Genomic DNA, 22,649 nt, shown 5'->3' with positions numbered 1-22,649 from the left:
AATAAATAAATCTTAAAAAAAAAAAAAAGAAAAAAAAGAAAAGAAAATTCACCTCTAAGAAAGAAGAGTCTGTAGAGAAAAAAAAAAAAAAAGATGTCTCCACAGCTCTCAGGAACTACTGTGTCCTTGGGAGAAGTAGGTATCTGTCCTCATTATCCTTGATGTGGCTGCAGTATAGGCGTGAGATGGAAGAAATATGACAGTCTGGTCAGGAACAGCTGCTCGAGGGACTCCTGACCCCCTTGTCCTCTTTGTAATCTGTGTTCTGTATGTTCTGTCATTCTCTGTGATCCTTCCTGATGCGTATTGTCATGTAAACAACCCTCTAGTAGTGGGCCAGGTGTGCCCAGTACTCCGTGTGATACCCACAAGTTGTTGTTCTCAGTGCCCAGGCTTAGCTGCTGCCCTTGTCTGAGAGTACAGGGTGAGAGGGAATGAGAATAGCCCCACCTTCCCACGGGAGTATGCAAGGGGAAACAGTGTAGCAAGGATGTAGCTAGCCAGGTGGATCGTCTGAGTCCAGGAAACCCCAGTGGTTTGGAGCAGCTGTTGAGCCCCTGCTGTCTTGGGCCACAGGCCTAAGAAGACCTGAGTCTCCTCTTCAAGGGGGCTATGGGGCTAGGACTGGAAAAGCTTTGTTTTTTTCAGGACATAAAGTTGAAGTTTGGGGGTTTTCTTCCAAGGTTTTAGCTGTTCTGTTTTTGTTTAAGGGGCTTTTTAAAGATCGTTTTTAAGCATTAAAGGAGGGCTTATCTAGGAAGCTAGAGGCCTGTTCTCAGCGTGAGCAGACAGGACGGAGAGGGCAGGTGTAAGCAGTTAGATCCTCTTGTCCAGATTATCTGGAGTGAGCAGGGTCATAACCCCTGGGAGTGGGAAGAGGCTAAATGTATCAGGATCAGGTGGTCAGGCGGAGGGGGGTGGGGTGGGGGTAGTGCGAGAGGGGTGAGGGTGAGTAAATTCCATTTTCAGCAACAGCATTTAAAACAGCCAGTACAGTCAGTATACATAACAAGCCTCAGATCACTATCCCACACAGGGACAGACCATACAGGCACCAAGAAGCCTGGGGTCAGGCACCATGCAGTGCTGTCGAAACATTGGTGAGGGATTATTTTAAGAAGGCAGAAGGGAGTTGCAGTGCCTGCAAAGGGCTGCTTATAAAAGAACCTGCAGCTGAGACCCGGGACACCTGGATGGCACCCACACACAAATGTATTCGTTGTGGACATGGACTGAGGGGAAACACCTCCCCGTTTCTCTGGTGATCACACTGTACATCTTGGGTCTCGCTGGCCTCTGTCTGTAGTGGCCAGGTGTGCCCAGTACTCTGTGTGATACCCACAAGTTGTTGTTCTCAGTGCCCAGGCTTAGCTGCTGCCCTTGTCTTAGAGTACAGTGTACAGAGATTAGGGGGACACAGGAAGATAGATGCAGGTTCCATCACCTCAGAGGGATCCCAGCCTATCTAAGCTGTGAATAGAGATGGGCTGAGCCTGCCTGGATGGGGAGGGGAGCAGATAAGTCCAGATACGCAGTGAGGGCTCACTTTGAACAGATTGCAGAAACACAGTGTGTGTGGCCATGGCATGAGGGCCCAGGACAGAGGTGGGAGTTGCTGGAAAATTGCACCCACATGAGTCCCTCCCACCACTCACTCCTCTCAGATGTCATTCTAAGAGGCTGTGACCACAGCCCAGTAGCTGAGAATCAAATGCTCACCTTGGAGCTGGGTGAGTAAGACACTGAAGAGTGGCTGGGAACCGCACACTCCTCCTAGAAAAGCCAGTTTTCCACTTGGAGCACAGGGTGGCAGAAAACAGGACCAAAGCCTGGTGGCTGCCTTCACCTCACACCTGACTTCTTTGCCTTTAACTTACACGTATGTAGAATACTTCAAGAGAAGTTGGCTGTGGAGATGGGAACACCTAACCTAGCTTATGCCCTTTCGGGCTGAAGGCTCAGAGAGCAGCGGAGGCATGTCACTGTCAGCTTTTGCAATGTGCTATCCTAGCTCTAAAAAGATTTCCAGAGTTCTCCGGTCATCCTCCCAACCCCACAGTCACGAGGAAGGACTGCCCCTGAGGTGAGAGCAATTATCCAAGATGTGAGTCTGCGCCTGGAGCAGGAGACTGTCTCACGTGAGCCAGACTGCTCCCCTCAAGCAACAAGAACTTCTCCATCCTCACCTTGCCGAGTCAGAACCAAGATAATGATCAGCCAGACCACACCCCACCAGAACAGCTTAATTATACGTGTCTTTTGCCCCTGCCCTACTTAAACCTAAAGCTATGACCTTGACCTGGAGATAGCTTGAGGTCCCTGTTTCTCTTTGAGGTTATCTGTTTCTCTCCCCAGTGTGCATTTTTATTAAATCTCTGTTTACTTGTGTCTGCACTTAGCATACCAGGACAGCCGGCCATGCCTACCCTGCTAGGGCTCCCAAAGCCACAGCTTTTTCCTGGAACTCCAGTCAGATTTCTACTCTGCTGTCATTACTGGGCACACAAACAAGGAAGATTGTGACTTGTGATTTTGCTTGAGACGTGGACTCATGGGCCAGCTGATTGATGGTCCTCTCCTAGGCCCCACGGTACCCAGAGCAAGTGCCTAGATCCCCAGTATCACTGCAGCATTTGCATATTAGTCGTTTGTATTGTAGAAAAACACCCCAAGAAAGCAACTGATGGAAGGACAGTGTACATTGGCTCCCAGTTTGAGAGAACACTGTGTCATATTTGGGAAAATGTAGCGACAGGAACCTAAGGCAGCTGGTCACATTGTATCCAGTCAAGCAGGAACCTGAAGCAGCTGGTCACATTGTATCAGGTCAGGAAAGGGAGAGCGTCAGACCGCTGCCTGCAACTCAGTCCACTCTCTCCAGGACCTTAGCCTACTGAATGATGCTGCCCACATTTGGGGTAAGTCTTCCTACCTCAGCCTAACTTAGGAAATCCCTCACAGATGTGCCCAGAGGTTTGTTTCCAACCTAAATCATGTCATTTAGAATCATCAAGAGATTCTAAATCACATCAAGTTGACAATCAAGGAATATTCCACATGTTCCATTGCACCCAACTGAACCTTCTCCTATGTTCTTGTGGTCCTTCTCTTTGATCTAGTGAGAGTATTTATTTATTGCCTGACAGTTATGGCTGTGGCCAGGGCTTGGTCCACTGCCTGGAGTTCCCTGAGTAAATATTGTCAGGGGAAGGGGCATCCAAGTCAGAGAGGCCAGAGTGAGACTTCACCTGGACCGAATCTCTGGCCTTTAGACTCCTGCCTCCCAGAGCACTTGCCTAACGGAGCTATGGTGGCCATGAGTCTGTCTCTGCGACTGTCTCTGAGGGCAGTATTATGGCTCTCTATCCTTATCTCACCTATTTGGCTTTGTCTCTCTTATCCAATCTGGTGGTGTTGGACTCAGTGTGCCCAGGAGGTACAGGACAGCATCTTAGGTCTCAGTGTTCTGATGACATCAGAGGCTGATTTTTATTCAAAGTAGCTGCTGCCAAGCAGCTAAGAATAGGAGTGCCCCTGTCTGGCTGACCCTACTTCTGCACACTCTGACCTTGGGCAAATAACCTTTGTACTCTGAGCCTCATGTGTGAACACAAATAACTTAATTGATTGGGATTCCTAAGGCTCAAGTGAAACAATGTGTAAAAGTGCCCAGCCCCAAGCCAGTCTTTAATTAAAACTTGTCCCCAGTGCTTGGGGTCATCTACCCCCAAGGCACTTCACAATAATTCCAAAGTAAAACCAGACCTGCGATGTTGAAATAGTGGCTGTGGGGCAGCTAGCTACACTTGGGGTACAGAATGGGGTGGTGGGCACATGGGAATCTGCTCATTTCCACAGTAAGAGGGGAGAGGGGCTGCGGATGTCAGGCAAGTCCACCCTGACCCTGCTGTGATCACAATCCCTAACCAAGTTACCATGTAGTCCCAGGATTGTTCAAAACAGGTTCCTGGGGTGCTGAACTCTCCCCGAAACTGGATGTTCATGGGCCAGGCTCGCTTGTGGGCTGGACAGGGGCTTCTATGCTGGAAGCTGCTATTTCTACAGATATTACTTACGTACTGTAGCATTTGGGCTGGGAGAAAAATTAACTTGCTATAGGCATGCAGAATTACACTATGCAGGTCATCACAGAGGTTGGAACAAACAGCGAGTAGTTTTGACACTGTGTCTCCAGCAGCATCCTGACTGACAGAGGGCAGGGCTGTGGTAAGTGCAGGTACACAGGCAGCAAATTCCGATCTCCTTTTCCAACACTTTGCATGTGTGTGGGGTGGGCTAGGGAGGGTAGTAGGTAGGTAGGTATTTGCACCATTCCCAGTAGGGCACACTCCAGATGTGCCTCAGGCTTGACATGATAAATAAAGCTGCATCCAAGGACAGATACAAGTCACAGCTGAGAGATGGCAGGTGTTAATTTCCAACATCGGGTCTCCACTCCTGGCCCTAGAACAACTTCTGGTCAGTTCGATGAAAGTGTCTGAAGCTGCTGCAGGTGCTACCACATCGTTCCACTCAGCCGGCAAAATGGAGCCTGATCCTCGAGGTGGTAGTAGAATGCTTGCTGCTGTGACCTAGGGGTTTCAGTGCTCTGGACCTGGCCGTTACACTGCCACTTCTGCTTTGTCGCTTAGATGGAGTGTGGCCTAGAAGCTTCCTCGTCCCCCAAACATCGGAGGGAGCGGTGGCATATCTTATCCTGAGTTTCTGGGACATTAAATTAAGAAATAAATGTGACCTCGTAGCTTGGTTTTGCTTTGTACAGCTATCCTCGGGGACATTCTGAGGTTTTTCTGCTTAGACTTCTGCCATTCATTCATTCATTCATTCATTCTACATAGCTTAACAGTGTCCCCCAAGGGCTGGGCTGGCGATGCCAGGGGACAATAGGGAGAACAGTCTCCTGAACTGTCCCTTGTTAAGATGAAGTCAGGTAAAAACACAAGGCAGACCCCTCTCACATAGACAGGTGATTTAGGATTCCAACTCAGGGTTAGCATCTTTAGCCACTGTGGAGGATCCAAGACACTAGGCAGGGTAGCACCAATGAGGGACCCCCCATGGTAAGACTCAGACACTAGATGGGATGACTATGGCAGTGGAGGGTGGCTGAGGGTCCATAGGAGGAGGGGCAGGAGGACTGAAGGCCATGAGAGTTGTAGCCTGTTAGGCTAACTAGGAAGACCTTGCTGGACAAACCAGCTACTGATGACTGAAGGGAGATGAAGCACACATGATGGATGAAGGAGGAGAGGTATAGGAGTAACAGGATAAGGCAGCCATGAGGGTAGTGGGCAAGGCAGCCGTGATGGGTAGTGGGCAAGGCAGCTGTGATAGGTAGTGGACCAGGCAGCCATGATGGGTAGTGGGCAAGGCAGCCATGATGGGTAGGGAGGATGTGGCAGCTCAGTGCTGTGTGGAGAGGACGCTGCAAGTGATGAGGGGGAACAAAGTAGGCATGAGATACAGAAGGATGAGAGAGCCTTTCAGGAGTTAACTCTGTAAAACCTAAGGAGTTAATCCATTGAAACCTAATTGTGACCTATTTTCTGTTCCAATTAAGTTGAAGGTCCTTTGCCAAGTTAAATGGGATCACGTGCAAAGGAGCAGAAAAATCTTGAAACTCGCCTTCACATTAAAAGAGATGCTCGCTAAGGATACCTGTGAGTGTGAAGGCAGGGCTCAGGGCTGTGTACCTCCACCGCTGGGTATAACACAACCTGCTTTGCACCTGCTTGTCCAAGCTAAGGGTTCCTTTTCATCCTCCCTGTGACTATGGGGTATCCATAGACTTCAGCCGCTTGCTGAGGGCAGCCTATGGCCCAGCTGGCTCACCAACACCTCCAGCCTTTCCTGGGCTTAGTGTTATTTTGCTGTGGTAAAAGTTATTTTGCAAAAACTATTGGAAAATCTGCCACATGGAGAGACAGCGCTGGATGCCGAGGGCTCTACTGAGGCAGAGATTCTGTGTGCTGTTTCCTTTGTTATGCCCGGCGGTCACCAGCTGCCAGTGGGATTTGGTCTCTGTTTCTGCTCAGCAGCCCCACCTGGTGGCTCTTCACCATGTCTGCCTTATTGGCCTGTGGGGTACTGAGGCCCTCCCTGCCTTGGTTTAGTATCTAAATACCATGTCTTCTCTTACTTGGCCATATATGAAGTCAGGTTCTATGAACAGTAACCACAGCAACAACAATACAAGAGCTTGCAAGTGGTTTACACACCTGCTTCTCCGGAAGAGTAAACAGAACGCGGAGACCCATGTGGCAATACAGGAACCTTACTTAGTCCCTACCCCTGGAGCTTGGAAGCCTCTTGGTTCAGAGAATAGCAAATGGGCAAACCTGACTTGTGGGGAATGGGGGACAGAACAGAGGGCCGGGCGTGGCTCTGTGGTCGGGTCCAGTAAGTAGCACCATTCCTCAACACTGCTGCTCAGTGTCTGACCACAGATCAGCCAGCTCAAGTGTCTGCTAAAGTATCCAGTAAGATTTCTTTACCCCACCCCACCCCCAAACTGTGGGGCTGGAACCCTGAGGCAGTCCACTCCACAAGCTTATATAAGGAAGGAGCCACAGGTCCTACAGTTTGGCCAAACAGAAGGATGGTGGTCAATAGGTCAGCTCCTTCACTGAACTCCTCCTCCTCCTCCGTCTCTTGCCTTTCTGTGCCCCATCAGTGTCCCACGCTCGTGACACTAATACAGAGGCAGCTGGGGTGCTCATAGCCCACCTGGGTAGAGGAAGATCGATCCCACGTATATCCTGTCCACTGGAATGTCATACCAGGGAGTAAGACTTTCCCGATACGTGACTCCCCATCCTGCCTGGACCTGGTGAGTGTTCTTCACATCCTTATGTCTGACTTTCTTCACTTTTGAAATGAGAGAAAAGTTCACTTTGTAAAGAGAGATTAGAGAGCTACATGTTGTAGAGAGGTTTTCTGGGAGCCTGCAGGGACCTCTGGGTTGAAGTTACTATCCTTCCAACCTTCAGGTCCTCCTAGTGGCACTCGACATCTTGCATCTGATTGTGATTGTGACATCTGAGATTTTTTTGTTGTTAATGACATTTTTGTTTCATTTTTAGTTTGAGATAGGGTCTCCCTGTGTGGCCCAGGAAGATCTTGTCTCCACTCCCCCAAAACAACACACCACCTCCCCAGCACCCCTTGTCAACTTGACACAAATAATATCTCATGTTCACATGAAACAATAACAAGGTTGTAAATACGCCTAACATGATATAACTATCCCTCGTACAATCGCAAACGCATTAGTAAATTTACAATGGGCATTCATATTACTTTATAATCCTCGTTTCTGCAACTGGTTACGTGGCCTTAATTGGTATTTATAACTACCTTCCTCTACTACCCATTCTGTATTTCCTTCACCTTCAGCCAGCACCTCAGCAGGTCTTGGCTCTTTTCCTGGAGGATTGACCCATACCTTCATTCCTGATGGGTCTGTGTCCTTTGTCATCCTGCTTGGACTAGGCTGTTGTAGTTTCCCATTGACTTTAATCACAGGACATGGTAGTACTTTTATATTTATATTTTTACTTATTTGTACTTTTATATTTTTTGAGATATTCTAGTTTTGTTTTCTCTGTATAGGTGTTTTGTTTGTATGTATGCATGTATGTATGTATGTATGAATGACTGTGTACCGTGTGTATTTGGTGCCATAGGAGGCCAGAAGAGGGAGTCATCCTCTGGAACTGGTTTGTCAGACAGATGTCAGCCCCCATGTGGGTCCTGAGAACTGAACCCAGGTCTTCTAGAAGAGCAGTCAGTGCTCTTAACCCTGAGTCTCTCCAGCTCCCCACCTCCCTCAGAACATTTTTTAAACTTTAGACGACATCTCAAAAAAGGTTTAATTCATTTTCTGTGTTCCATTCCAAACGCTGGTGTGATTCTCACACGATATAAGAAATGTAAAACCGCATATTGGCCAAGTCTGCCACGTGGAGGGAGGGTATTGAGGACCCTTCTTATTCGCCTGTTTCCCCTTCCCAGACGCCTCCCCTGCAGCTCTGCTGGTTTACCTGTTCTTGCATTAGTTCCCCTGATGAGTCATTCATCCCTCCGTTCTAGCTCGGCTGTCTGTACAGTGTGCTGTGCCATTTCTACAGAGACTCACCTGGGTCGGCAAGATCCAGGGCCCAAAATGTCAGGTCCACTAGGCTTTCCTGTAGAAAGAGGTTGTAGTGGGTCCTGACCTGCTAGTGAGCTGTCCGGTGTTTCTGTTCTGAGCCTCTTTCCCCAGCCCTGGCCACTCCCTTCCCCAGCCCTGGCCACTCCCTTCCCCAGCCCTGGCCCCTCCCTTCCCCTGCTCTGGCCCCTCCCTTCCCCTGCTCTGGCCCCTCCCTTCCCTTGCTCTTGCCACTCCCTTTCCCAGAGTTGGTCTAGTTGTGCTCACTTGTTCTAGATCTAGACCAGGACTCCAGGAGGAGGAATTGAAAGCCCTAACCCAAGCCTGAGGCTCAGCCAGGGTGATGGACTTCAGCTAAGATGGGTGTATCTTTTATTCTGTGCAACTTTTGTCCCTTGTGCTTGTTATTTGAAGTCTAAGGATCTGACTGACTTTGAAAATTCGGGACAAAAAAAAGAAAGTACCTTTAATCCCAGCACTCAAGAGGCAAAGGCAGGTGGTCCTCTGAAGTTGAGGCCAGCCTGATCTACAGATCAAGTTCCAGGACATCCAAGTCTACACAGAGAGATTCTGTCTCAAAAACCAAAAACAAACAAAAAACAAAAAAACAGGACTAGCCTGTAGTCCAGATACTGTTCCTGTTGTATGACCATGAAGATCTGCCTCCTAGGAGCCTGTGAGGTGCATTGGTTTGGTGTAATCTCAGTCTTCAAGGGCATTTGATACACAGTATCAAACTACAAGGGCAGGTACACAGTAAATACACTGTAGGCAAAGTCATCAGGTACATAGCAAAGATATGAAGTAGACAGATAATTGGTAACAATAGGAATACACAATAGACAGTAAACACATTGCAAAGATACAGGACAGATACACAGCAGATACATAATGGGCACATGGCTAATCAATAGCCAAGACTATCCCTGGGGAAGACCACTGACTGTGGGATCCAGAAACTAGTCTCACAGGGGAGGGTTGTAGACCTAACACTGCTCCCAGATTAGTGGAAGTGGTTTTAATTTCAGAGCCATGTGGGTGGCTGTTACTAGTTATAGGGGGAGCTGCGTGGTCATTGGCCTGCCTACCCCCAGCACTTCAGCCATCTCTGAAATGAATCACATTGGTGTAAAAGGCAAACCTTGTAACAGCTTTCCAAGTGTTCTCTCTTGAGGCCTCTATCTCAGCAGCTGGAGTGTCTCAGCAACCAGAAGGTGTACTTGTGTTGAGACAGTGACTGGGTATCCAAGTAGCACACACTGATTGAGAAGCACAATGGAAACAGGTGCAGATGAACCTCCTGCAACCTAAGACGCTCTAAGAAGGGAATACCAAGTAGAGGGCAGAGGGACTGGGGGTGGCACAGCTCCTTTCTGTAAGGCTCCAGGCGGCAAGGAAGAGGAGCGGGGGGGGGGCAGTTTCCCACTTGGAATACTGGACCCACTGAGGTGGTTCCTTCATTCATGCTCACTGTAGATCAGGGGCATTGACTCAAAGGTGGTGTTTACACACACAGTGAGTTTATTGCTCCATGATGAGGCTTTCTGGGAAGAACAGGAGCGTCCTGGGCTCACCCTAAGTGCCCTGGTAGAACTGGCAAGGGACTTGAGTTTGACACCCTCACCCCCCACCCCTGAAACAGAACACAGAGAGCCAAGCTTGCTCATCCGCTGGAGGTGAGTGGGGGTGAGGTTCAGGAGCTGTCAGCTGAGCATCAAAGGTAGAGGCAAACTCAGCTCTTCCGATAGAACCTGGCTTAGGAAGGCTGAAGGGAGGCTGAGGGCAGTGCCAAGTTGATGCAGGTGCCCACCCTGGAACTACAGGGGGAAAGCTGAGCTCTGTCAGCCAGAAGTCACCTTGATCTCGAGGCTGCCAGATGCATCACCTGATCACAAAGAATGTGTGTGTTAGAGGATAAGAATGAGCAACCAGAGCAAAACTGAGCTGGCAGGTGGCAGGAAGGGCCACGTGGAGGTCACGTCTTAGGAGTCCGTGCCCTCTGCAAAGGTAATCACAGCCTCAGCTGTGAGAACAGCTGACAGAAGGGAGGAAGAGGATGATCCACCGAGATGGGCAGGGACCCATAGTCAGCCATTGAAGCCAGGCGTGGGGATGAGGAGAGGGAGACCAGGCCTGCCCTGAAGAAATGTCAAAAAGCAGGACTAGCTTGACCCTAGGTGCGGGACAGGAGACTCCTGAAGGTCCATGTGAAGGACTCAGCACTTGGGGAGTGTGGGGGTTGCAATACATTTCTCCCCTACCTGGTCAAGGACCAGTCACCATGAAGGGTCCAAGAGGAGAGGCAGGCCCCCAAGGGTGGTAGCACACACCTTTAATCCCTGTCCTTGGAAGACAGAGGCAGTTGGGTTGCTGAGTTCCAGATTAGCATGGACTACAGAGTGAGCTCCAGGGTAACCAGAGCTACACAGAGAGACCCTATCTGGCGTGCTTATGGAAAGAGAGAGTAGCATTCTGCAGGAGTGATTGACAGGATATAGAGAAACTGGAGGCAGATCAGTAGGTAAGGGAGTGTGGCCAGGTAAATTTAGGATAGGGGACCAGGCGCCATCTTCCAGCAGAAGAGAACTGCTTTGGGGTAAAAATGTTCATCTTTCATGCATGGCCCATGTGTTACAGCCATGTCAAACCCCTCAAATTGTCATCATGTATGCAGGTGTGTCAACGAGTGTAGTGTTTGTGTTGTAAACAGTCAGTACACTGTAAACTGTCCCAACTCTACATGAATCTGCCTATTCCTGCCCCTTAAATAGGCACTCCTTCTCACCCACCATCCTTCACCCTGTCAGTCACCCACCAGTTCCCCAGGTGTAATTTTGGCATTTTCCAGCAAGCAATAGAAACAGAATCATGCCACTCCCCAGAGACGCACCCCGGGTAGCTGCTGTGTGCTCAGAGCTAGCACCTCATCAGGCTACAGCACTCATGGGTGGCTTGCCCACACCAAGCTGACCATTCCCCAGCCAATCACTCTACTTGGGCATTGTGCCCTTCTCCTTCCTGTTACAGGCTGCATCTGGTCTCGTGACTCTACTGTATGTGGGCAACCACTCCTGTGAGCTGATGGGTGTGATGTCTTTACATTGTTGTTTGTTTTGTGTCAGAGTGTACTAGGGGGTCTTGGGAGACACTGAGCCCATTATTGCTCTTCTGTCAAGGTTTCTTTGGGGCGGACCTCTAGAGGTGGGGTTGCTGGTAGTGCAGTGACTGCCAATGTCTGATCTCTACATGGGAGTTTGTGCTTTCTCTTACATGCACCAGCTGAGGAGATCAAAGGTTCCTGCCCCGGCTTTGTTGTCTGTTGTTAGAGCTTATTCTAATTTAATTTCTGTTGTTGTGATAAAATACCCTGACAAAAAAGAAATTTAGAGGAGAAAGAGTTTCTTTCAGTTCAGTTCCTACCATCCAAGGGCCAGGAACTTAAAACAGCGACAAGCATCACCCAGAGTCAAGAGCAGAGAGAAATGAGTGCATGCTCACTTGCCAGATTTCTCCGCTCTCCTACAGTTCAGGCCCCTGCCTAGGGAATGGTGCTGCCCACAGTGAGCAGGATCTTTTTGCATTAGTAAGACAGTGCCCACAGATATGCCACAGGCCAGCCTGATCTATGCAATCCATCGTTGAGACAACCTTCCTAAATTCTCAGCTGTGGTATGGTAACAAATAAGCTGACATTCACAGGACTTAATGACATTTGAGAGAACGCCCTTATTGTTCTGTGTGTCTGTAGAAACCCTGGAGCTAGGAGACACATTCCATTAGAACTTTCAAGAGGGCATCACGGGTGAAGAAACCACAGGATACCCCCCTGATCTCTGGGAGCCTCATGTCTGCCTCATATCAAGCCCTGGTACTCAGTGTTGTACACGCCACCTCCATTTTCTCTCACTTCTTCCATAGAAACTCAGCTCTACTTTCCAGGAGACCTAACATGACCTTCTGGCAGAAGGAAGTAACCTTTCTGTTTCCCACATACCTCAAGTTGGGTATCTCTTTGTTCCTGGAGCCACATGTTGATCTTGGTGGCTGACCTGACAGAGATCCTCATAGCTTGAGTGAATGGTAGATGAAACAGTAAAGACTGTGGTTTTGCTGAAAATGGCAAGATAGGGGTGCTTGCAGGTTTGAGGCCTGGGATCCAGTGCTAGGCAAGAGACTATGCTAGGCAGGACCTTGTCCTGGGCTTTCTGTCCAGTGCAGGAGCTTCCTTTATTTTTAAATATTTTTCTTCTTTTTTGATACAGTTTCACCTCTATAGTTTAGGCTGACCTTGAACTCTTGAATGCTGGGGATTATAGCTTTAATTTTTAACTAAACCAGTTAAAACCAGTTAAACTGGGAGGGTAAATTTTGTTGGTTCATAGATACTTGCCTACAAACCAGAAGAGGGCACAAGATCTCATTATAGTGCTCTTAACATCTGAGCCATCTCTCCAGTCCCTCATAGATCATATAAATAATTGGGGGCTGGTGTCCTCTTTTTTTCAGGTTTTATTTATTTATTTGTTGAGATAGGGTCTGGAACTCCTAAATGGACCATTCTGGTCTTCAACTTAAAGAGATATGCCTGCCCCCATTTTTCTACCCTCTTAATTGTGTGTGTGTGTGTGTGTCAGGGTGTCAGTGTGTCTATGTGTCTGTGTGTGTGTCTTGTGTGTGTGTCTGTCTGTCTGTGTTTGAGTATCTGCATGGGGAAGTAGCTGCCTACCGTGGTGTCAGCTCCTACTGGAGCTGAACTTTCAGGTGATTGTGAGCCTAAAATAGATGATAGGAACCAACTTGGGTCCTGTGTAAGAGCAGTATGCATTTACCCTGAACTGTCTGTCTGGCCCCCAGAGTTTTTGGTCTGTGTTTCAAATGCTTTTCCTCACTCTGGCTTGCCCGTCATTCTGATGGTGTACTGAGGTGAACATCAAGTGAAATTTTTGTATTTTGTGCGTCTTTTTAAATCCTGTTAAGGAAATGTCCAAGGCCACACTAACAGATTCTCCCCTGCCATACTTTGTGGGCAGTTTTATTTCTTCTTTCCTTTGTTGTCCTAGCACGTTGGACTTAGCAACAGGCCAAGTCTGGTCCTCTGTGGCCATCTTCGGGGAATAGCTTTTAAGATTCACCCGTAAGGATGCCATCAGCAACGCGTTTTGTTGTTGCTGGGTTCGTTGTAAATCCCCGTTACCAAAATAAGGAGATCTGGTTTTCCCGTTGTGAAAACTGTCACAAACGATGCTGGGCTACCAGACTGCTTCCTTTCTCCTTCTGACATGATAGACGGCTCCTCTTCTGTCCTGCTAATACAGTGAATTATATCCGTGTTTCTAATGCTATCTGACAGGGCTCCCTTCGCGCGCATCATCCACTTCATACTTCAGTAGATGCAATTTGCTAATACGGTGTTTGGTACTTTGGTAATTATGTTTATGAAAAGTTGTCTTAGTCGGGGTGTCTACTCCTGCACAAAACATCACGACCAAGAAGCAAGTTTGGGAGGAAAGGGTTTATTTAGCTTACACTTCCACATTGCTGTTCATCACCAAAGGAAGTCAGGACTGGCACTCACACAGGGCAGGAACCTGAAGGCAGGAGCTGATGCAGAGGCCATGGAGGAGTGCACTTACTGCCTTGCTTCCCATGGCTTGTTCAGTTTGCTTTCTTATAGAACCAAGACCACCAGCCCAGGAATGGCACCACCCACCATGGGCTGGGCCCTCCCGCCCTTGATCACTAATTGAGAAAATGCCTTACAGCTGAATCGCATGGCGGCATTTCCAGCCTGTGTCAAGTTGACACACAAACCCAGCCAGTTCAAACAGGCTGAGCTGTGCTTTTCCTTTTGGTGATGTTGTCAACTGTTGAGGTTGTGAACGTTACAAATTAAGAAAGAACTCGTGTGTGTGTGTGTGTGTGTGTGTGTGTGTGTGTGTGTGTGTGTGTGTGTGTATCCGAGAAGATTTTTATGACATATTAATATTCTAATTTGGGGGGCAAATTCACATGAGCCCAGTGTCGTTTGTGTGTATGTTTCTTTACACTGCAGACTTAAGTCGTGTTCTCAGGACCTGGTGCAGTTGGGGTCATGTTTCCTTACACAGAGTACATGCCCTTCTCTTCTCTTCTTTTCGGTGTCTGTAGAAACTGTGGTGGCTGATTCCTGTTCCTGGTGCTTTGCAGTCTCTCTCTCTCATCCGTCTCGATAGACATTTGCCAAGTCTGGCTACCTTTTCAGACAGACAGTGTTTGGTCTTGTTTTGTTTTCGGATTTTCTTATATGTGTTTGGATCTCTACTCCGTCCTTTATTATTTTCTTCTTTGGTGTTCTTTGGGTTTAAATTGCTGTTTTTTTAATAGTTTTCCTTAAGTACACTGACCTCCAGTTCACAATCCTCCTGCCTCAGCCTCCCACATTCTGGGATTAGAGGTGTGCACCACCATGCTCAGCCCGTTTGCGGTTTTCTGTCAATGGAGACTGATGCTTGCTGTTCACCTTCCAACCTGATAGCTTTTCCTCTAAGTGTGCGTTAGCCATCCCCCAACGTTTAGAACAGCCATCATTCTGTAGTTGGAGATATTTTAGTTTCTTTTGCCCTCTTTCCTAGACCTAGATTGGAGGGGTCTGTTGTTTTCGTGCTTTTGAGACGAGCGTAGCTCAGGCTGGCAAGAAACTCGGGATCCTTCTGCCCCAGCTTCCCAACGCGAGACCCAACAGGCCCTGTGTCTTAGTTATTGCTGTGATAAAATACTATGACCAAGGCAACTTGTAAATAGAAAGCACTCATTAGATTTATAGTTTCTGAGGTTCAGAGTCCATGTTGGTGGAACAAAAGCATAGTATCGCTAACACCCGAGAGCTCACGCTGTGATTCAAAAAATAGGAGACAGAAAGAATGAACAGCTGGACCGTTGAAAGTCTCTGAAACGTCATACCTCCAACAAGTCCACAACTTCTAGTCCCTCCCAAGCAATTCCATCCACTGGGGGCCAGGGATTCAAACATGAGCCTATAAGGGCCTACTCTTATCTAAGCCACCATGCCCCACTTAGGTTGTTTAGAAACAAGTTATTGAGCTGGGACATTGCTAGGTGGTAGTACACTTGCCTAGCGTGTGATAGGCCCTAGGTTCAATTCCCAATATCACAAAAATATAGAGGACTGTGGATGCTGGTTCAGTGCGGTGCACTGTCATCCCAGCAGTCAGGCACCTGTAGCAGAATCATTGCCACGAGTTAGAGACCATCCTAACCAACTTAACAAAACATTATTTCAAGAACCGAAAATGGGTTTATCTGATCTCCACTGGTGTGGGTGTCAGTCTTTTTCTGTTTTGTTTGTTTTTGTTTGTTTTAAGCTTCATTTCACTGTAGATAAAGAACTCCCTGGCAGCACCCCAGCCTTGACAACTATAAAGACTCACTGTGCAGGCCTGGTCTGTGGGCGACTTCTAACATGCCGTGTGCACAAAGCAGGACGTGATGCTTATGTTGAGCGGAGTATTCAGATGTAGTCGGTCAAGTTGGTTCGCGTCTTTACGTCTTGTCTTAGTGGTCGAGAGTGATGTGTCGAACATCTCCAAGTTCAACTGAGGTTTTCTGCTTCTCTCTATGCTTTTTGTTGTTTCTTTCCTTGGGTATTAAATGGTCTAATGATGTAGGGCACTGCATACCTATCCCCTACATCCCCTGCATCTCCTGCATCCCCTGCATCTCCTGCATCCCCTGCATCCCCTGCATCCCCTGCATCCCCTGCATTCCCTGCTTCCTGCCCCAGTGCCTGAGAGCAAACCCAGGGCTTCGTGTACGCTAGGCAAGTGCTGTGTTGTGTGTCACTGAGCTACATACATCACCAGCCCCTTTTTAATCTTTAAATCTTGAGGCAATGTCTCATTCTGTATCTCCCACTGGCCTGGAACTCTCATTCCTCCTCCTAAGAACTGGGGTTCCAGGGTTCCGCGCATGCTCTACACACTTGGGCTCCGGGCTCCACGTCTTTTGATGAATGCTCTCATCCTCCTGAAGTGTCAGTCTTCAAGACGAGAAGTGTCGCACGTGTCCCTCCACTGAGACAGACTTGTCCCATAAAGCCATCAGAAACTGAAATTACTGGAAGTTGAAATTCACTTGGCACCGCTGACAGAGGCGCTTCTTCGTTTGTTGAGCCCATGAGCTCAGGTAGACTGGAAACTGTTGCTCTCTGCCACGTCGAGCGTTGTAACAGTCGTCCCCACCCATTAGCCAGGGAAACATACTAAGTTCAAACCAGATTTCCTGCTGGATTTGTGTTGATCTCACTCTGTAAAGTCAAAAAGTCCTAAGTGGGCCCATTGTGAGCTAGAAAGTGTTATATATCTTTAAAACCCTCTTACCTGAAGCCTCAGTTGCCCTGTAAAAGAACAGCTATTGGGCTGGTGAGATGGCTCAGTGGGTAAGAGCACCCGACTGCTCTTCCGAAGGTCAGGAGTTCAAATCCCAGCAACCACATGGTGGCTCACAACCATCCGTAACGAGATCTGACTCCCTCTTCTGGAATGTCTGAGGACAGCTACAGTGTACTTACAATAAATAAATAAATAAATCGTTTAAAAAAAAAAAAAGAACAGCTATTGAGGTTGCTGTGTGTGTGGTGGTGAAGGGAAACTTACTGTCTGTATAGTCTATTTTGGGGGATTTTTTTTCTAGCTCCCCTCCACCTACTGTCTATATAGTTTATTTTGGGGATTTTTCTCTAACTCCCACCACCCGGACATCCAAATCTGCAGGTGCTCAGGTCCCATGTATGAGACACCACAGTATTTTCACATAATCTTTCCATAACCTCCCATGGACTGCACCTATGCGCCCCCACAGCCCCTCCAGCGTGCTCCGTCTCACCTCGCCTAGCTGTGACAATTTTCCCTCTGCCTGAAATACCCTTGTTAGTGATTTTTTTTTTTTCCAAAACCGCAGATTTGCTGACAAGTAGTTATCCGGGCTTTGTTTGTGCAGTGTGCGTTTCCAGTTCAGTTTAGGCTCCCGTTATGCAGCCTTTTCTCACCCAGCTTTGAATCCCTACCTGAGTTTGCTGAGTCAGGTGTGCCAAACATATTTCAACCTACAGTATCTTCAGAGAGAGAGGTCATGAGGCTTTGGAGGTGATGTGGGTAATGTAAGGAGGTTGGCGTCCCTACCAAGAGAGACCTTGAGAGGCTGTGCTCATCTAACACCCCACTATGAAGGACATAGGTGCAGTCATCCCCAAGCCAGGGACAGGCCTCACCTGAACTCAACCCAGCTCCAGGTAGCCTCTGGAGCTATCTGAGGAAGAGTGTCTGTTGTGGAAGAAAGCGGCCTTTGGTGCCCACATGGTAGAGACAGATCTCTACATCCATCTCTTGTCTTAGTTACCTGAGCTGCTGTTCCTGTCTCCAGTCAGATATCCAAGCACTGAGCCCCAGCCCATGTTTTCCATATAGGCCCTAAAGAATCAGGAAGGCCCAGCCTGCCCCCACGGTCACTTTCCTCCAGTGTGGCTTTGGTTTCTCCAGCTTTCCTCACTCACCCTTGGCTGGAGGCTTAGACTGGTAGAAGCCACACGTTTCCCTTCCGTGGTTCTCCACAGCAAGTTACATTCATAGCATGCCTCCAATCGAGCTCTCGATAGTAGCCTCTGTGCCCTGTGTTCTGTCCATTGCTGGCTTCGTCGAGTCCTGCAGATTCTAGCTCCTGAGCTCTAGCCTTGGCCCTCAGATCTAAGGACTTAATCCAGTCCACTGACCGTGGGGGAGGTGGGCAGTGATCCACTTGCTGTGTGCGCGTTTCCTCCATCGACAGGAGCCGTACTTAGCACGAGTCCATGGCAACTGAATTACTTGGAAGTTGATGTCTTCCCATTAAATCAATAAAAAGAAAACTACTGGTCAACCTTCCAGCTGGCCCTCTCAATTTGTATCATAGTGTACTTGAGTCTTTGCATCAACTAGTGCAATGGTTGGCATGTGCTGGACTTTTTCCAGGTCTCCCAGGGCCATTCTTCTTAATGTTTACTGGTCAGGAAAGGATTCTTGGTCTCCTAGGGTTCCTGGGGCTCCTGGGACCCATAGGCAGCCCCTCTTCCACAGCCCTGTCTGTTTCTGGTAGATAAAGGGATAGCATCAAGTTTATGCATCCCCAGAACCTGTGTGGCCACTGTTACATAGCAAGCTGTCAGGTCCCTTAGTCCTCCTCTGCCTGCCTGCCTTCTGATCCTGTTCTCTGTGAGAGGCTCAGGCACGGGCAGAGAGAGAGACTGTGTGAGGTTTGTCCGGGCACCTTCAGAAACCCTGTTAAGGCGTTTCATCCAGCAGAGGGCCCCCGAGATCCAGCCAGAGCATCGCTGTCCACGTGGACAGTTTTCCCTCCGGAAAGAGCTGCCCCTGCCTCACACCAGTGTGAGTCTTTCTCTTTCCTTCCCTGGGAACCACGGAGCAGCTGTTGTGGGATTTATTTCACCGCTCCCCCAGATGGCAGCACAGCTTCCCGTAGGCTTCACTGTAGTACTTCACAGAGCCTGTCTGCCGTGTCTGGCTGCTGGGGAGGATCTGGTATCTTCCTGCCCACCTGAGACCCAGGAACCTCAGTGCCTGGTTTCCATCAGAGGTCACGGGTCCTGTATGTGCTCACCAGGCACCTGAGAAACAAGCTCCAAGCCCCTTGTCCTTTTCCCTGTGACACAAAGTACCTCACAGATTTTCGTGTGTGACACGGCCGTTGAACCCAGGAGTGAGGGTACTGATGACGTTTCGGTGTTGTGATGGATAGATGCAGATGGCACTGATGGGTGGTGGTTGTAGCTGGCCATGAGCAGTAGCCACAAGGTGACCCAGACTTACCCTGCCTCCTTTTGGTCCCACTCAGTGTGTGAGCATCCAAGGTGACCCACCACAGCCTAACCAGCAGTCAGAGTGTGTCTGTCTGTCTGCCTGTCTCTCTCTCCTTGTCTCTCTGTCTCTCTCTGTCTCTCCCTGTCTCTCTGTCTCTGTCTCTCTCTTGTCACTGATATCACTAGAATACATTTCTGTTGCTTAGTATAGGTATTAAATGAACAATCTCAAGGCTGGAGTAGGTGGGACTACCAGGACCTGTGCCCATGGAATAGACAGTAAGCACACACTCCCAGGAAGGGGCCTCTTTCCTGTGTTCTGCCCAAAAAGGAAGTTGAGGCTAGAAGTCTGACTCCCAATAGGAACTGACCAGCCCGGGTTCAGTTTGTTTCTTAGCCTTTTGAATGTTTTCCATAGCACATATCAGTTGTACATAGTAATGGACTTCACTACAACGCTTTCAAACACGTGCATAGTGTATTCTGTGCATGCCGTTCCCCCTGTTTCTGTTTCCCTCTCTTCCTCTGTTTTGGTTTGTTTTAGATGAAGTCTTGCTATGCAGGCCAGGCTGACCTTGGACTGGTGGCAGTCCTCCTGTCTCAGCTAATGAAGTGTCGGGGTCGTGGGTGTGAGCCACCACGCCTGGCTTCACATCTTATCTTCCTCCTCACACCGGTATCTGGGTCCCTTTACTACGGTTGGCCGGCGTGACCTGGGTGAATCCCCACTGAGGCTCATGCATCGCACCAGGGACACTGTCTCATGGCCAGTTTTCCCCCTACCCCACCCCCACCCCCGTCTTCCTCTGAGCAGCAGCAGTGTGTGAGCTTCTCACACATCTCTGATGCACCAAGGATGCCCCCTGCAGACAAGGGGACTGGGGCTTCTCCTCTGTTTGGCTGTCTCTTTGCTGCATGTTTTTCTACATCCTCTGGTGTGTTGTGGTTGCAGAGGGACACACCCAGGGCACAGAACGGGGCAGCTGAAAGGGTGGAAAACCCACGTGGGAACCTTGCCTGCTCCCCTTGCTCACAAACAGCCCGTCTCCCACGCGGCCATAGCTTCCCACGGTTGCAGTTCCCGTACCTCTCTACCCAGGCCTGTTTCTATGATTTCCCTGTTATTCTTCATTTACCTTCGAAAGCATGACATGTGTAAGCCTTACTTTCATCTGGAAGATGGATCAGTGTTGAGAAGCAGGAAGTTTGAGATGGGATGGGAAAGTCCCTAAGGGCAGGAGGTGAGCGCACACTCAGATGGCGTCGTCCTACCCTACCCCGGCCTTCCTACCTTCCACCCTCACTGCTGCCCCACCCCACCCCCCACCCCGACTCCTGGGATGGTGTCTGTGTTACAGACTTAAGGCTGAATGAAACGCCCTGAAGTGTGGCAAAGGAAGAACTGGGACACAATCATGCCATAACTGTACGGCATCTGAAATCCTGGGATAAGCGTGTGTGTGTGTGTGTGTGTGTGTGTGTGTGTGTTTGTGTTGGAGAAAGAGAAACAGAATCCTGGCAAAACCATCGTGACCCTAAGCCTTAGAAGTGCCAGTGTCCATTCTAACCTGGGGAACCCCTGACCCCAGGACATTTGGCTGTCTCTTTCCTGCATGTTTTTCTACATCCTCTTTTGTGTTGTCCTATGCTCCGTGGACCCTCTTTGGTCCTCAGGAACCTAACCGGATTGTTGCCTTTGCTAGCCACTGGCCTGGGAATGCCACCAAGGGTACTGGGCTCTCCAGGAGACTTCATTGCTAGCACATGGGCCACCCTTTGGCACATTACACAGTACGTTATACATCCCACGAATCAGGAACCCTCCAGCTTTATTCTGATCTGCGGCTGGAGTTCAGCCCACCTCATCCTCGAGCAAGCCTAGAAGAGGCGGGTTTGTGCACAGTCAGTTGATCAGAGCTTTTTAAAAAATGTGGGTTTTTTTTTTTCCCACCTTGTCAGTGCTTAAGATGCTAGGTTACCATGGAAACAGAGCTCGTTAAGATTCCTGTGACCAGCCTAATTATAGAATTCAAAGACAAGCATAGCTCCTGGAGGTTGTCAGAGTTAAGGCTGCAAGAAAAGAAGGGTAGCCCACACACTCTTCAGGACTTGCTGTTCACCATGTGCCAGCCAGCACCCAGGGGGATAGTGGCTGCGTCCCCAATGGGCATGTGACACTAACAGCTTTCACCCAGAGTTCAGGTTTCTTCCCCAGCCAAAGCTCTGCTTTGGCACATTCATGCCAGACTTGCCGGATCACCATGGATAGCTCCTATACTGTCCAGTGTATTCCACAGCCCAGCAGGCTCTGTCCCCACCCTCCAGCCCTTCCTTACAGCCTGGGTTTACTGCAATGTCCGCTGGAGGGTGGAGTAGATTGGGATACCCAGGTAGTAGGTACATCCCTCCCTCTGTCTTCAGTAAGCTAGATTCACTCATACACTTCTGGGGCCATAATGGTGACCACCACTAAGATCAAGAATAGTTTCCATTTTCCAGGCAAAACCGAATTCTGAAAAGTGTGACTGGCTTGCATATGGCAGAGGTAGCTAGATCCTGGGGGGCCTCCAGGATCCCTGCCCACAGGCCTAGAAAAAACAGTGTGGCTTTGTCCAGGGCCGCATTGCTTCTAGAGAACCTTGTGGTAAATCTGTACAGTTTGAAAGTTTGGGTTTTTGCAACTGCAGCCTTTGTTGGGAACTCAGGTTTCTAAAAGCCAAGGTTGTCACAACTCTGTCCCTCTGCCCCCCAGAAACCGTAGGGAGTTAGCACTGGGGAATCTGGCACTAATCACCTCTCGAAGCACCATCAGCCTGTGGCATTGGTGACTGAGATTCTAACACTTGAGCTTTTGGGTATGAGCCCAGACCATAGCAGAAGTTAAGTGAGAAGAGATGGAGGGAGAGAGAGATGATTCAGCAGTTAAGAGTCCTCACTGCTCTGCAGAGCACCAGGTTTGGTTCCCAGCACCCACACGGCGGCTAATGACCATCTGTAACACCAGTTCAGAGAGATCCGATATTTTCTAGTTTCTGTGGGCCCCTGTGTGCATGTCCACTCAGGCACACATGCATGCACATCAAACAGAAAAACAGTGAAGAGAGATGACTCAGCAGGAAAAGGTGCTTGCAGCCAAGCCTAATGACTTGATTTTGATGCCCAGATTCCACGTGGTGCAAGAAGAGAACCAGCTCCTTCAAGTTGTTCTCTGGTGCACACATGTGCCATGGCGTGGCATACACATACTAGATAGATAGATAGATAGATAGATAGATAGATGAAAAGTAATAAGTAATTGGGATGTGGGCCAGCAGGTTGACTAAGAAAATAAAGGCACTTGCTGCCAAGCCTGAAAACCTGAGTTCAATTCCCAGAACCCGCACGGTAGAGGCAGAGAACCAGCCCCCACAGGTTGCTCTCTGACCTTCTCACACGTGCCTGCGATACGTACACAAACACACAAACAGTAAATAAATAAATAAATTTAAAAGCATTTTTTAAAAAAATCACTGTTTTGTTCAGTTGGGCTTTTGTTTTGTTTTTCTGAGAGCATCTCCCTTTGTAGCCCAGGCTAGCCTTGACTTTCCATTCTCCTGTCTCAGCCCCCCGAGTGCTGGGGTGATAGGTATGCAC

At 48.8% G+C, this 22,649-nt stretch overlaps 1 protein-coding gene across 6 annotated transcripts in view; it reads left to right on the top strand.

Moving 5' to 3' along the window:
- The window catches only part of Prkcz (protein kinase C, zeta), a 101,311-nt gene that overhangs the window by 34,620 nt on the left and 44,042 nt on the right, over positions 1-22,649 (top strand). The window contains exon 1 of one of the 6 annotated variants that reach the window (XM_030253317.1): positions 6,700-6,850. The exons of the other annotated variants lie outside the window; for them this stretch is intronic. The gene's annotated coding sequence lies outside the window, so the exon portion shown is untranslated. Of the gene's footprint in view, positions 1-6,699; positions 6,851-22,649 lie in introns of those variants that run through there. 6 annotated transcript variants of the gene reach the window in all.

This window comes from Mus musculus, chromosome 4, assembly GCF_000001635.26.
Source record: "Mus musculus strain C57BL/6J chromosome 4, GRCm38.p6 C57BL/6J".
Taxonomy (NCBI): Eukaryota; Metazoa; Chordata; class Mammalia; order Rodentia; family Muridae; genus Mus; species Mus musculus.
Note: the sequence above shows the minus strand (reverse complement) of the source record. Positions and strands in the feature narration are given on the sequence as shown.